General features: G+C 35.8%; 1 protein-coding gene across 2 annotated transcripts in view; it reads left to right on the top strand.

Annotated features, from left to right (window-relative positions):
* GUCY1A2 (guanylate cyclase 1 soluble subunit alpha 2) overlaps positions 1-13,047 on the top strand; it is a 334,359-nt gene that overhangs the window by 149,925 nt on the left and 171,387 nt on the right. The gene's annotated exons all lie outside the window — the stretch shown is intronic.

The following is a 13,047-nucleotide window of genomic DNA, read 5'->3' as shown; positions in this document are numbered from 1 at the left end:
TTTTCTGTGATTGAATTTTCTCTGATGGAAGCCCCCTTTCTCTCCTTCTTCCCTCTCTCTCTCCCTCCCTCTCTTCCTTCCCTTCCCTTCCTTCCCTTCCCTTCCCTTCCCTTCCCTTCCCTTCCCTTCCTTCCCTTCCCTTCCCTTCCCTTCCCTTCCTTTCCCTCACCCTCCTCCCCCCTCACTTTCACTTTAGAGCTAGAGGTTGAATTAGAGATAATCAAATTAAACTTTTTAACTTTGAGGCAATGAAGGCCCAGATAGGTTGAACAGTACCAGGACTAGAACTACACCCTAAATTTTTCTGATCCAGGTCTTTTTGCACCACACATGTTGCCTCCTTATAATATACATGCCGTAAGAGCATATGATGTCAGCCTGAGTACCTTCTATATGTGAGGTGCTATAATCTACAGGAAGTGAATGAGACAAAGGCTGTTTCCTCAAATAGTTTGCCTTCTACCAGGGGCAAAAGTGATGTATATGTATCATTGCCTCTTTTTTTTTTTTAAATCCAAGGTAAGCAGGATTTAAGTCTAGGGTCATCTTTTATTTCCCTCTGCTTTTGTATTATTGCACATCTCTGTAATTACAAGCTTTCAGGGAGGCCCAGGCACAGAGTGGGTTGGCAGAGTCAGCACCAGCCACATCCACTTCAGCCCCTGGTCATGGGTGACTCATAATTCTGTGAGGTTGGAAGAATCCCTCTCCCCCTTAGTTTACAAAGCTCAGCGTTTTTCAAAAGAAGTCTTCTTAGGAGTCAAAATAGAGCAACTGTGGAAGCATAGAGAAAAGAACACTACCAGGTTCCTTATCCTTGTGAATCTGAACATCCAGCCAAAGCAGAGGTGTTTGGTGAGTTTATAGAGCCCCCTCTATACCTTCCTTCTCTTAAATCCAAACCCTTGGGAAGGAACCGGAGAGCTTCCTACCTCAGTTTCCTCCTCATCCCAAATTGTGCCCAAGGAAAGAATTGGACTAGAATTTCTAGCCACTGTGGTAAAACTGTATGATAGAGTATTACCTTTCTAAGGGAGAAAGCAATGACTGTCTTTCTCTGGGTTCCCCTAGGATGCAAACAACATCTGAGATGTTTCTTTTCTCCTTCAGTGAGGTACTGCTTCTCCAGTTTTCACCACAGAGGCTGTCTCTTCACAAACAGTTGCCTGAGATTGCAAGAGCTATTCAGAGAAGAGTGAGATGCTTCTGGCTGGGGTAGCAAGGGTGGCTGCATGCGGGCATTATCAGCTACTGTTTAATCTCCTTGCTTGCACTGGAAATTAATTCAGTATCTGTCTTTTCTACATCATATTTAAACCTCACCATTATATAACAAGGGTACTATTATGTCAATTTTACAAATGAGAGGTAAGTGACTTCTCTGAGGTCAATAAGTAATAAGTCTTTGGTTCAAACACATATCTTCCCCAACCTCCAAGCCCATCCATGCATCCTCTTTCCACTCCTAGCATTGCCTCTTTTGAACGAGATCGCCTTCTACATCTGTTGATGGGATGAGCAGAGCAACTCTTGTCTCTCTGCAGCACTCTCATGGTGTACTTGAGGGCATCCACGTACACTTTTGAAATAGCTTGCTTCCTTTTAGGAGGAAGAAAGAGGCCAACTACGTAATTTCTCAATTTTAGCTTATTGTGTCTTTATGCGCAAAATTTTCTACAGTGCTCAGTGAGGAGAAAATCCAAGTAAGATAATTAACAATTGCTATTTGTCAGAGATTGATTTTACAGAAAATTTGGGATAAGAAAGTGCTTTTCTGTACATACAAGTGGTGATTTAAGTATATGCAAATTATACTTCAATTTTTAAAAGTAGAGTAAAAGCTAATTTTAGATAATGACAAGCATTGTTAAGAGAACAAAATGGGGAGATGAGATGGAGCAAAGAAAACTTAAAAAGAAAAACTTGGGAGATTTCCCTATATTTGTTTCTGAGCATTTCATTTTTAATAGCTTGTTGGTTCAAGAAGAAATTTGCAATTATCATATTTTAACCTTAAGTACACAGTATATAAAAGGAAATACCAATTTTAAGTGCTTTTCTTTCCCACACATCTCTGCTTTCAGAATTAGTGATGTATTATCCTAAGAACATGCCTACAACTTGCTAATGATAGCTATAACAACATTGCATGGATGATGTAGCCCAAATTTGTATCTGAAGTTTGGTGCTTTGGGGGAGGGGAATTATTTCAGGACTGAAAATTGACAGATAGGGCCAACAAATGACAAGTTATTGGCCAACAAATGACAAATTATTGGGTAAGCAAAATGTCCTACCAACAGAAAGAAGCCCATCCTCATCAATATGGAAGGAAAAAAAAAACATTTGTTACTGAACGAATACAAGAATACATGCATATAGGTAGCCCATGAAACCCAGGAAGTCAGGATTACATTTTCTACAAATTATACAGCAAAGTAGAAGAAAATACAATAACATTTCTTTTTTTTAATAATAAATTTATTTTTTATTGGTGTTCAATTTGCCAACATACAGAATAACACCCAGTGCTCATCCCGTCAAGTGCCCCCCTCAGTGCCCATCACCCATTCACCCCCACCCCCCGCCCTACTCCCCTTCCACCACCCCTAGTTCGTTTCCCAGAGTTAGGAGTCTTTCATGTTCTGTCTCCCTTTCTGATATTACTCAGACATTAGAAATGACAAATACCCACCATTTGCTTCAACGTGGATGGAACTGTAGGGTATTATGCTGAGTGAAGTAAGTCAATCGGAGAAGGACAAACATGATATGGTCTCATTCATTTGGGGAATATAAATAATAGTGAAATGGGTAGGAAATACAATAACATTTCTTATATTTTCTTTGTTACATGTCAAGAAAGGCTCCTAGGTTAACTCTGGAGGAAATTTACCTTACAGGGGAGATAGAGATACCAAGCAACCTTGGTAACACATTTGCCTTTTAAAACTAAAGGTTGGGTTTATGTAACCCCTGGAGAGACCTGTTTTCATTCTTCTAGAATAGAGGAAGGACTCCAGTTCCCTTTGTTTTCAAGGAGACCTTTTCAGGAGTGGGAGAGAAGGTGGTGGCCTCCTTTCCCTTAGGAACCAAAGAAAATTCATCTTCCTTCTCCTTGTTGCCTTCTCTCCAGCCTCTCCTTTCTCCTCGTCTTTTTTCTCCTTTCCTCCTCATTCTTCTTAAATTTGTCTTTACAGTAGGAGGAATGGAGTTTCTCTTTACTGGTCTGTGACCCATTCCTTGGACTAGAGTCAAACTAAAATGAGGGTTGGCATGGGTGCTTTTAATTTAAGCTCTTAATGATGGCATTATATATCTAATGGCAGCTAGAAGTTGCGCCCTTTTAATATTTGTCGGTTAATTCATCCATTATAATAATAAGGGAAAGCATAGACATTAACGCTTTAAGTGAAACTGCTGACAAGTTTTCTGAATTCAGCTAAGTATGAGAAAGGGCAAATAGCACTGAGAAGCCAAAATATAGGCTACAAAATGCATGTCTCCCATATACTTGATTAGAGCCCATTAAGCTTTCACTCAGTCTCTCTGTACATAGTTTAACATGTTTAGTCATCTGGTTACTTAATCTACAGCAGATTAGATATGTGGAAAATGCACTATAGTGGGGGGAACTGTTTCTAATAACAGCATGTATGACCATGGAAAGCCTGATGTCAGTGGAGCTAAAAGGAAAAAACCTATAATCTAGAAGACAGGAACTCTAATGGTAGGGACATTAAAATATGCACTTCATGTAGACATAATACATAAAGTGCTGGGTAAATACTGGATACTTAATTTATGTTCTCTTTTTCTTTTTCCTCTGAAAACATTATTGTATGATATTTCAGCCCCCCAAATCAGTGCTCCTAATATTGCCCTGATTTTGAGAGAAGTTTTATGATCAGAGTACCCTATATAAAGTAGCAGAGCAGGGTATAGGTATATTATAAGCTCATTTTAACCTGAAATGTTTGCATGGAAACATATTTTGGTATTTAAAAATAGGAAGTTCAGTTATTCATATAATTCAGACATGTCAAACAGTAACAATAGCTGCTTTTAATAAAAGCTATTTTATGCACTTTATACGTATTAACATTTATTTGTCATATTTATTCTGAATCAGAAGAGAGTCTTATTTTCCCATCAGAGCTAGATTATATCAAGAGCTAGGCTATATCATTCTGTACCTTGTATTATTATTAATATTAATGACTAATTGCTGAGTTTTTTTGATCATACCTTTTGCATAATAGAAACTTAGTAAATTTTATGGGCTTAATAATTAATTAAATCCACTGTAAAATTTCATTGGCACTCTACGTCCTTTCTTGTAATTTATTTCTTAACAGGCTATGTATGAGGTTTAGCAGAACAAATGCATAAATTAAGCATGGATGGCTAGCTCAAGTTAAGTATGAGACAATATTTATTAGCCTCTGTTGGTTATAAATTACTATTTCTTTAGGGAAGTTTAAATATTCATACAGAAGAAAAATAGACCTTAAAACAAGACTTAATTCAGATTTAAAGCTGTCAATTCAGAACAACCTTGGTTCACAATTAGGTATTCTAATTTTAGATGTTAGCACATTTACAGTTACTGCCATTTTACCTTTCATTTTAATCTGAATTTGTTATTTATTTATGTATTTATTTTTTATTTTATTTTTTATTTTATTTTTTTTGAATTTGTTATTTAATCATACATAATGTCAGTAGTAGGTCAAATTATTATAACAGTAATCTACAGTCCCCAAAATCTATGACAAAGGAGGCCAGTGCTAATTTTAATATAGACTTTTTAGATTCACAACCTACTTATGTTTTTATGTGGTCAAGGAATCCTCACCTGTTGAGTGGCTACTGTTCCAATAGATTATGTTTAATCCACTAATTGTAATTTACACAGCAATTGTCTGCTCAGATGACATGGTAACTTACTAGGTTCCAGGCTACTTGACAAAAGCCTATTATCTTAATAAGGGAATGTATGCATCTAAAATTTTGACCTCAAGAAGTAGGAGCAAGGAGCTGGGTGATGCTTTTGCTAGCTATTTTTAGATCTGGATCTAGACCAATATTTGATACCAGTAAAAGCTGGTCACAAAGGGTTTCACCTTTCTTCTGCACTTCATCTTCATCTGTCTTATAAATCTTAGTGCTTCTGGTCTTTCAGCACCTAGTGCTTCTGGTGGCCAGTCATCATAGAAGTTTAGAAATCTGATTCTGAGTTTAGATTGAGCTAGGTTTAAATTATGGTCTACCTCTTCATGATGTATCCTTAGATAAGTTTTTCTTTCTTTCTTGCTCTTTCTTTCTTTCTTTCTTTCTTTCTGATTTTATTTATCTATTTATCTATTTATTTATGAGTGAGTGAGTAGGGAGAAATGGGAGGGAGAGAATGGATCTCAAGCAGACTCCACACTCTGTAGAGGCTGACACAGGGCTGGATCTCACAACCCTGAGATCATGACCTGAGCCCAAATCAAGAGTTGGATGCTTAACCAACTCAGCCACCTGGGTGCCTCTTTAGACAAGTTCCTTAATCTCTCTTTGTCTCAATTTTCTATTACACAAAGATAATAATTGTACCTGTTTTATAGGGTTGTTGAAGATTAAGTGGAATAACTCATGTGGAATTGTGCCATACTAAGTATGTGATAATTGTTACCATTATGATGTCCTAAGTCCTTTACTATGGTATCTGCCAAATCTTTTCAACTTTACAAATTGCTTCTCATTCCAAATGATCTTAATCTACGTTTTGTTTCTTGCCAAGTAAAATTATTCATTCTTTCAGAGTAATGGATAGAGTTCAGATAGAACTTAGAAGGAAAGCAATTTAATTACATTAATTTTTACTAAGCTGTGAGTCACTGGGAGCCATAACCCTTTAAGAATTATTTTTGTTTTAAGAAAAGATTTTTTATTTTCTTCAATATAATTAATTGTTGAAGATGTAGACAAGGGAATAAATCAAAATAAAGGCTGTAGACAATATAGGAAAAAGGTACTTTTTTTATTGGAGTTTAATTTGTCAACATATAGCATAACAACCAGTGCTCATCCCACCAAGTGCCCCCCTCAGTGCCCATCACCCAGCCACCCCAACCCCCACCCACTTCCCTTTCCGCTACCCCTTGATCATTTCCCAGAATTAGGTGTTTCTCATGTTTTGTCACCCTCACTGATATTTTCACTCATTTTCTCTCCTTTCCCTTTATTCCCTTTCACTAATTTTTATATTCCTCAAATGAAAGAGACCATATAATGTTTGTCCTTCTCCGATTGACTTATTTCACTCAGCATAATACCCTCCAGCTCCAACCACATTGAAGCAGATGGTGGGTATTTGTCGTTTCTAATGGCTGAGTAATATTCCATTGTATACATAGACCACATCTCTATCCATTCATCTTTTGATGGACACTGAGGCTCCTTCCACAGTTTGGCTATTGTGGACATTGTTGCTAGAAACATCGGGGTGCAGGTGTCCTGGCATTTCACTGCATCTGTATCTTTGGGGTAAATCCCAGGCAGTGCAATTGCTGGGTCGTAGGACAGATCTATTTTTAACTCTTTGAGGAACCTCCACACAGTTTTCCAGAGTGGCTGCACCAGTTCACATTCCCACCAACAGAGCAAGAGGGTTCCCCTTCTCCACATCCTCTCCAACATTTGTGGTTTCCTGCTTTGTTAATTTTCCCCATTCTCACTGGTGTGAGGTGGTATCTCATTGTGGTTTTTTTTTTTTTTTTTTTTTTTTTGAAAAAGGTACTTTTGTGGCACATTGCCATTCAGGCTGATTGGCACTATTTAGAGGCTTATCTCAGATTCAGCAATCGGAAGTTTAATCTTTTTGTTGTATTTTTTTTTCTTTCTTCCTCTTCGTAAAGCAAACAGTCTTTGAAGACTATAAATTCTGTGGCAGAGGCAGTGAGACCTCAACAGAGGGAAAGGTTGGGGGAGTAGGAGATGCGGAGCATTGGTGGCAGATTTTATGCTGTCAGGAGTAAGTAAGGGATGAACTTTATTCTCAAAGTTAGAGAAATAAACACATTAATTCACTTAATGCCAGGTTTGGCATTAAGTAGATATATGGAAGCCTCTTTGGTAATTCTCTAAGTAGGAAATAGTCCATTTTATGAAAAAAAAAATTCCAGTTATTTGGAAATTGGCTTTATTTTCTAAACAGTGAAAAGCACTCTGCAGATTAGTCTTCATTGTTGAGTTTAAGTAAAAAAAAAATGTCCAGATAGAGGCTGATTTTCCTATAAACACAATTTTATTGATGAGTAAGGAACTTGGCACAGCTCTGACTTCCACATTTGGCAGTAAAAGGTTTTCAAGAAAGAGTACTGGGAGCAAAATAACCAGGTAGTACATTGCCACAGGTACTCATTTCAGTATAAAGGAAACCATGGTTGCCATATTTGCCCCCGGGACATAGGTTAAAGTACCAGGCTTGCTTTTTAGATCCTTAATGAAAATTCCAACTGTCTTCAGAAAGAATTTTCTATAGTAGAGCCAAAAAGTCTTAAACAGAATAGGGCATAGTAGAATGGTACTTTCTGGTTGCAGAAAGCTTTAACATCTATAATTTCATTTAATCTTCAAAAATAATCCTTGAAAATAGATATAATGGATAGTTTGACCTATAAATTACAAACATGGAGAATGACATTGCCAAAAATCAGTTTCTCAATAGGAGAATCAAGGAAAAAACACAAGTTTCAAAGCACACATGAAACAAAGCAATGCCTACATTTCACTGGTGAATTCTACCAAACATTTAAAGAAGAATTAATACCAAAACTTATAACTCCTTCTGTAAAATAGAAGAAAACTGATTTTATGAGGTCAGTATTATTACCTTGATATCAAAATCAAGGACATCTCAAGAAAATAAAAACACAGATTAATATTCCTAATGAATATATATATGCAATTCTTAGCAAAATACTATAAGACTGAACATAGCAACATTTAAAAATGATGATACACCATGACCAAGTAAGATTCATCCCAGGAATGTAGGATTTATTTAATATCTGAAAATCAACTAGTGTAATACATCTAAGAATAAAAGGCAAAAGCCTCACAAGCATCTTTGTAAATGCAGAGAAAGCATTTGACAAGCCAGCATCTTTCCATGATAGTGATATTCAGTAAGCCAGGAATAACAAGGCAGCCTTCTCAACCTGCTAAAGGATGGGAATCTGGCAAAAACCTACAGCTAACATCATGACTAATGATGAAAGAGTAACTGCTTCCCCCTAATTTCAGGAACAACACAAGCATATCTGCTCTTACTTTTATTCAACATTGCATGGGAAATTCTTTTTTTTTTTTTCAGTGCATGGGAAATTCTTACCAGGGCAATTTTCTAAGAAAAAGATACAGTAGACATTCAAATTGTAAAAGAAAGGGGTCCCTGGGTAGCTCAGTCAGTTAAGTGTCTGTCTTCAGCTCAGGTCATGATCTCCAGGTCCTGGGATTGAGCCCCATGTCAGGCTCTCAGCTCAGTGGGGAGTTTGCTTCTACCTCTCCCTCAGTTCATGCACGTGCTCTCTCTCTCTCTCTCAAATAAATAAATAAATAAATAAATAAATAAATAAATAAATAAAATGTTTTAAAAATTGGAAAAGAAAAAAGATATAACTGTATTTATTCTGAGATGGTATGATCTTCTCTATAGAAAAACTCTAAGGAATCCACAAAAAATGACAACTCACAAACAATATTATCAGAGTTGCAAGATAGAAGATCACTGTACAAAAATAAATTGCGTTTCTATAGATGACATGTGAACAATCCAAAAATGAAATAAGGAAAAGAATTCCACTTATAAGAGCCTCAAAATAAATAAAATACTTAGGAAAAAGTATAACCAGACAGGTGAAAGACTTGCACACAGAGAACTCCAAAGCATTATTGAAAGAAATTAAGACCTAAATAATGGAAAGGTGTCTCTGTTAATGGATTATAAAACTTAAAACTGTTTAGATGGGAATAGTATGCAATGTGGTCTACAAAATCAATGTCACTAAATGCCAGATGCTTTGTGGAAAGACTGTGACAAACTGATACTATAATTCATGAAATGCAAGGGAGATCTTTAAATGTGAAGGGTTCACATCTCTTGATTTAAAACTTACTACAAAGCAACAATAATCAAAACAGTATGGTTCTGTCATAAGAATAGATAGAGACCAGTTGAATAAAATTGAGAAATAACACTTACATTTATGGTGAATTGATTTTTCAGGTGCTAAGATAATTCAACAGGGAAAGAATAGTCTTTTTTTTTTTCCAGTGATGAGAAACAGATGGATATGTGAATTGCAAAAGAATGGATTTAAACTCCATCTCTCACCATATAAACAAATTAATTCAAAATGGATCTTAGACCTAAATGTAGGAGCTAAAGCAATAAAATTCTTCAAGGAAATGTGATGTATGATAACTTTTGTGTGAAATGTCCAGAAGAGGCAAATGTATAAGAAGTAAATTAGTAGTTGCCTAGGGTGGAGGAGAGGAAGAGAGGGACAGGGATTGACTACTGATGAATACAAAGCTTTTTTAGAGGGTGATGAAATGTTCCAAAATTGGTTTGTGGTGATGATTGCACAATTTTGTGAAATCTACTACAAAATCCACTGAATTACACACTTTAAAGGGGTGAATTTTTGGATATATGGTTAATACCTCAACAGTCAAAATGAAGACAATGGAGTCTCCTCATCTGTGTATTACGTACTCCAGTCTATGACATTTTTCCTAAATTTTCTCCAATATTATGCCTAGTTGAGACTGATTACTAGTTCTGCTTTTACTGCAATTATCAGGTGTATTTGGCTACATCAGACATTTCTCAAAAGAGAGTCTTAAATGGGAGCTGCCTTTCTTTTAGAACATTATACAATTATTCTAAAAATAGCCGCAGATGTTTGATAAAAGGTTTAATTTTAGAGCTGGGAAGAAAGATGATTTACATATTGTAGCACATGTTTTTCTACTTTATTTCTTAAAATACAGCCAGTCAAATAAATTGACCATAAGAGCTATTTACTAACTTACAAATACAGCAGCTGAATTCCTGAACCACACTGATTGCTACTTCTTCTGATTGAACCTCTGTGCCTTTTCCCCTCAGAATTTGTCAGCATATGTAGGCTTGTATAGACTTAACCATGCATATGTATATTTATTTATGTATCATATATATATATAATATGTATTTTATATATATCCTATATATTCAACTACATTTTAAAATTGTAAGTCTGTGGAAGAGAACTTTTTTGGTTTCTTGAAGACCTAACAGTTTTCTCTCTATATGAACTAACCAGTAAGAGTTTCAGTTGGATAGTTGATATGCCAGTCTCCACACCAGGGAAGAGGAGTTGAATATTAATCCCTGTGAATGGCCTTTTTGGTAATTTTGGAAAACTATAGAATGGATGAAGATTAAGGATGGTCCCTACCCTCTTAGGCTTATGATTTAGTGGGCAGCTTTTTTATCCAGAAAATTTTAACTCTTTTAAAAGTCACTTGACTTAGAAAACTTTGACTTCCTTAATCTAAATAAGGTTCAAAATACAAATTTTCCTCCCATACATATTTAAAAGTGAAAAACAAATGCAGACAATACTTCATTAAGTTCCTAGGCTTATTACATAGGGTGTAATATAGCAATAAGATGGAATTGTCAAAAATTACCAGACATTAACATAGGCATCTTTCAGAGCGGGTTCTTGGCAGGCAACACACTTTTTTCGCTAATGGTGATGTCACAAAAGAATTTTTGGATTTTCCTCTTGAAATTTCTGTCAAAGTCAGTATACAAATTACATGAGTAAGCAATCTTACTTTTTAATCATATCTGGGTTTTAACCAAAATTATGTCACGCAGGTCAGTCAACTGCTTTATTCTAGGCTTAGCTCAGAATCGTGATAGGGTGCCTCCAAAATTATATCCACTCTCAAAGCAAGATAACATGCTACCAATAATGTTTTTTTTAAGATTTTATTTATTTATTTATTTATTTATTTATTTATTTATTTATTCATTCATTCATTCATTCATGATAGACACACACACACAGAGAGAGAGAGAGAGAGAGAAAGAGAGAGAGAGAGGCAGAGACACAGGCAGAGGGAGAAGCAGGCTCCATGTAGGGAGCCCGATGTGGGACTCGATCCCAGGATTCCAGGATCATGCCCTGGGATGAAGGCAGGCGCTTAAACCACTGAGCCACCCAGGCTGCCCCCAATAATGTTTTTTTTTAAATGGGGTTTGACCTCTGCCCTATAGCAAGTGCATCTCTTGGCTCACTGCCAGGCACATGTTAGTGCTCAGTTAAAGGTTGCTTGAATGACCAACTGAATATCATGTTTATGTTACTTTGTGCTACTTTGAGAAGGATAATACTCATTTAACAATTTCTTTATATGTTTCTCAAAAATAATTTCACATTAATAGTATGCATTTACTGATTGCTTGCTATTTGAACTCTTGTTTTTTTCCTGCTCATGAAGTGGCTTTCGACTTATTTATGTTGGCATGTGTTCTATTCATTTATCTCCTGCCTAATTATGAAAACAAATCTAAGTAATGACTAGAAAGAAAACTTGTTGCCTGTTTCTCACCAGCCTTCCATGTCATCCCTGTATGACTTGTGAAGCTGACACCTTCAGCTCATTTCTAAATGTCTGTGTCGTGAGCATCATGGGGACACAGGTTTAAATGCACTTAATTAGTTCAAGTAATCAGCATCCGTTTCCTTCCCTATGTTGTTGTGGTTTCTGGCCCCCTTAAAGTAGTGGCTGAAAGTATAATTTTCTAGTGTCATTTATCTTGTTCTTGCTTTTGATTTAATAAATTGGTGGCATTTCTCATTCTCAAAATGTGTTTATTTCCTTTAATGTCTTCCAAAACTTAGTTGTGTTACCTATCCTTTTGCTTTTTATTCTGTGAAAAATAGATACATTTGCTGAAAAGGAGGACAATAAAATGGGTTTATACATCTGTCAAAGTTTTCTAGGGTTCTTCTTCCACAGACTCAAATGTTTAATTAACAGGCCATCTTTCTCTGTACCACTAATATTTACAAAGGGCTTCTAGAAGGAAACCTCAACTTTGCACTATGCCTCCATTGATGGGACTGTTTTATATATAAAACAAAAAATATTCACCCATTTCTTCTACTTCTTTGTACATCCTACCTCTTGTGAATACCTCTCTGTTCTCTGTATTTATGAGCTTGGTGGTTTTGTTTTAAGATTCCATGTATAAGGAAGATATGGCATTTGTCTTTTTCTGACTTTTCACTCAGCATAATGCCTTTGAGGTCCATACTTGTCACAAATGGCAAGATTTCCTTTGTTAGTGGTTGAATTAAAAATATGTTCAGATATTCACATATATTCGTATATATATTATTCATCCATTGATGGACATTTAGAGTTTTTCTATATCTAAGCTGTTGTAATATGCCCTAATGAACATGGGGATGCATACAACTTTTTGCACTAGTGATTTAATTTTTTACAGATGAATACCCAGAAGTGGAATTACTAAATCATACAATAGTTCTATTTTAATTTTTTGAGGAAACTCCATACTGTTTTCCATAGTGGTTGTACCAGTTTTCATTTCTACCAACAGTGCACTAGTTTCTTTTTCTCCACATCCTCACCAACACTTGTTTCTTGTATTTTTTTATCCTAGCCTTTCTAACAGCTGTGAGGTGACATTTCATTGTTTCAATTTGCATTTCTCTGATAACTAGTGATGTTGGGCATCTTTTTGTGTACTTATTGGCTATCTGTATGCTTTGGGAAATGTCTATTCAGATCTTCTGACCATTTTTTAATCAGATTGTTTGTTTAATTTTGCTATTGAGTTGTATGAGTTCTTCATATGTTTTGGATATTAGTACCTTATCAGATATAGCATTTGTAATTGTATTCTCCCATTCAGTAGGTTGCCTTATTTTGTTTTTCATTTCTTTTGCTGTCCACCATCTTTTTAGT

The sequence above is a fragment of the Nyctereutes procyonoides genome, unplaced genomic scaffold (assembly GCF_905146905.1).
Source record: "Nyctereutes procyonoides isolate TBG_1078 unplaced genomic scaffold, NYPRO_anot_genome, whole genome shotgun sequence".
In the NCBI taxonomy this organism is placed as follows: Eukaryota; Metazoa; Chordata; class Mammalia; order Carnivora; family Canidae; genus Nyctereutes; species Nyctereutes procyonoides.
Note: the sequence above shows the minus strand (reverse complement) of the source record. Positions and strands in the feature narration are given on the sequence as shown.